The sequence below is a fragment of the Pygocentrus nattereri genome, chromosome 23 (genome assembly GCF_015220715.1).
Source record: "Pygocentrus nattereri isolate fPygNat1 chromosome 23, fPygNat1.pri, whole genome shotgun sequence".
NCBI classification, from domain to species: Eukaryota; Metazoa; Chordata; class Actinopteri; order Characiformes; family Serrasalmidae; genus Pygocentrus; species Pygocentrus nattereri.
Window position 1 is genome coordinate 29,082,618 of NC_051233.1, and position 3,777 is coordinate 29,086,394.

A 3,777-nucleotide genomic window follows, 5' to 3' on the forward strand; every position below is an offset into this window, starting at 1 on the left:
TTTGTTCTATTTTAAAGACCAGCGTTTTCCCAGTTTTCAGTTTCAAATGTAAATCTTTACATCTGCGTCTTCTTGGTGCATCTTCCTGAGACCCCTGCCCCCCCCCCCCCCCCCCCCTCCCCCTGTCTTTTTGTTTCACGTTTTCTCTGATGTGTAGTTTATACTTAAAAATTTTAAGGTGTTATTTTTAATTTCTGGTCTGCTGTGAATGTGGCTAACGGGGACAGTCAGCAGTGTTGTGATGGATCCGTGTCTTGTGCGTATATAAAAAAAAAAAAGAAAAATGAGCCATGATTGGTCAGAGTTGGGCTTGAAGTATTTTTTTTTTTTCTCCTCCTCCTATGAAAGTGGCAATGATCTTTTTAATAAAGTGAATCTTTACACACTCGTTTGTTTCTTTATCCAAACTGATGATTCTCGCATTAAGACGCTTACGATTCTCCTTAATTCCTGTAGTGAATTTGAACCTTGTCGTGTCTGATTAGCCTATCGCTGAAGTCATGTCCACTTAACGACAACTGCAGAAAATCTGATTTTGTCAGTAATCTGACCAACACGTGAACAAGCCCTTGAATGATCAGATAATGGGAAACTGTGCTTACAGAGTCAGACAGTAATCAGATTTCAACTTTGCAACCTGTCAATAAGCTCACAGAAGACGTGACAAACGTAACGTAAAACTCATTTTTTAAAAATATTGCGTGACTTGAAAATATGAACATGAATCATCTGGAAGAAGAATATTCCTTTATTTTGTGTTGGATTTCAGCGCGTCTCAACGCATTGCTGCCGTCTGATTCACGCATGCGCAGACTAAGAAATCGAATGGAAATCAGACTGAGTTTACATACACTTAGAATTCTGATTGCTCGACTAAAGTCCAGCGCTCTTTATCGGCCTGATCATAACCGGATTTCTACAGATAGCAGATTGTTCAAATAGTCATGTAAACTCTATACTCCGACCAAGAAATCTGATTAGGAAATCCAGTAAAGATAGCTGGCTTTTGGCTTGGTGATCAGATTTCTCAGTGCATGTAAACTAATAGACGGATGTCGGAAGATTGCAGTGAAACACTTCTGGAGAGATGCTGAAACCAAACACGAAATAAAGGATTTGAATATTCTTCATTTTCGAAATTATGAAAGTTCAATGTTTTTCAAACAAAAACTGAATGAAATTTGTGTTTACATTATATTTACGTAATGCTTACTGTGTGTTTATTGGCTGGCTGCAAAGCAAAAATCCAATTACTGCCTGGCTTGTGGATCCAGGGTTATCTCATAACTCAAGTGCATGTAAACGTGTTGATTGGATTACTGGCTAAATCAGACTTTTTGCTGGTGTCGGATTATTAAGTGCATGTGAATGCACTCACCGTTATAATCCTGAGAGTTGTAGAAAAGGCGAGTAGGTACGTATAACGTGCATGTTGAAGCCTCAAATCTGTAAAATGGTGCTGGGATCATGTAAGGAGAGGAAAAGCTCATGTAGAAGATGGAATTACAATGAGTACGAACTCATTGGCGTTCTGGATCTGTAGCACCTGCGGTCTTTATGAAGGGCCCAGGTTTCAGCGTCTGAGACTTGCGTTTTAAAAGAGTTTATTTGCTTATTTTGTCTTTATTTCCAGCGCTTTCCTCTCTCTTAGTCCAGTAAAGCTTTTAAAAATTTTTTGCTATTTTATTGAACACTGTAATGCACAGGCAAATGAACTGACCATTTTGTAGTGACAGCATTTTTCTTCTAAATGGTGTTTACTGTAAACTTTCATTCTTCTAACTTGGAACATTCTTCCATAAATTGTTAACATTTATTTAAAAAATATTTTTGGCCATTTATTCCACTCATTCCCTTCGGACTTGCCCATGGGTCGTCTTTCATCTTTTTCCATCATGCTTTTTGTATAGTGAGAGAAATGAACTGCTTCTGATTTGAACCCCTTTTGGGGTCTGAGACCACTAGCAGTCAGAGGCCTCTGGACTCTGGCTTCACAGTGAAATGCACATCTTCATACGGAGTCACTGCTCTTCTCGCCTCTTGTTTACAGGCTGGTAAGGTAACCGAGTTCTACTCACAGACTTTCTACATGAATATAACACTGCAGTAACTATGCTGTGGAGCCCATTCATACCACTTTAAAAAGTCCAGCCTCTGTTTCTTTGCATTTAAGTGGGTGGCTGTGCTGTTATTTTTGAGATGCTAAGACATCATTTAAATATATATGTATAAATATGCAAATTTCCTAATATAGTGATCATATCTTAAAATAACTTCTCAACCCAATGAGATAGTATCTCAAAATGACAACTTATCTTGAGAGAGTGTCTGAATAACTTACCGCAAACTAATGAAATAGTATCTCAAGATGACTACTTATCTCAAAATAATGAGAATGTCTGAATAACTTGCCTCAAACTAATGAGATAGTATCTCAAAATGACAACTTATCTCAATATACTGAGATCTCAAAGTGACAACACCTCAAAATAATGAGATATCTCAATGACAACTTTCAAAATACTGAGATAATGTCTGAATAACTTGCCTCAAACTAATGAGACAGTATGTCAAAATAACTAATCTCTAACTAATGAGATATCATCTCAAAGCTATGACGTCTCAAACTAACACTTTACTTAAGTTTACACAACAATAAACGTGTGTTTTGTTCATTTTCAATTCAGAGAATTATTTATGGTCAAATTACTTGAGCTACTTCAAACGTTTTAGGCCATCGGTTTCCTCAAACCATCTGAGGTGACTCAACTCTTCAGGTTTCACAGTGTAGTGATTTCAAAATGCAAAATACATTCAAATGTACAAAAATGGGTGTTTTATGGGAGCGAACTGTTCGGGTTAACACTATAAACAATACACCAATCAGGCGTAACATTCTGACCACCTGCTTGTTTCTGTGCTCATTGTCCATTTTATCAGCTCCACTTACTGTATAGCTGCACTTTGTAGTTCTACAGTTACAGACTGTAGTCCATCTGTTTCTCTGATACTTTGTTACCCCCTTTTACCCTGGTCTTCAGTGGTCAGGACCCCCATGGACCCTCATAGAGCAGGTACTGTTTGGGTGGTGGATCATTCTCAGCACCGCAGTAACACTGACGTGGTGGTGGTGTTTTAGTGTGTGTTGTGCTGGTCTGAGTTGATCAGACACAGCAGTGCTGCTGGAGTATTTAAACACTGTGTCCACTCCCTGTCCACTCTATTAGACACTCCTTGTCTGTCCACCTTGTAGATGTCAAGTCAGAGACGAGAGCTCATCTGCTGCTGCACAGTTTGTGTTGGTCATCCTCTAGTCCTTCTTCATTGTCACAGGACGCTGCCCACAGGACGCTGCCCACAGGACGCTGCCCACAGGACGCTGCTGGCTGGATATTTATGGTTTTCAGTCCAACAGCAGCCCTGCTGTGTCTGATCCACACACGCTAACACACCACCACCACGTCAGTGTTACTGCAGTGCTGAGAATGAGCCACCACCCAAATAGTACCTGCTCTGTGAGGGTCCATGGGGGTCCTGACCGCTGAAGAACAGGGTAACGGAGTATCAGAGAAACAGATGGACTACAGTCCGTAACTGCAGCTGTACAGTAAGTGGAGCGGATAAAATGGACAGTTGGTCATAATGTAATGCCTGACCTGTGTATATGTGGTTAGCACGTTATGCCAAGAAACTCTCGATCAAAGTATTGGCTTTTGTGCGTTGGTGGGGCGTGGCTTGGAGTGGGCGGCGTCTGTGCGCACAAGCCCCGCCCAGCCC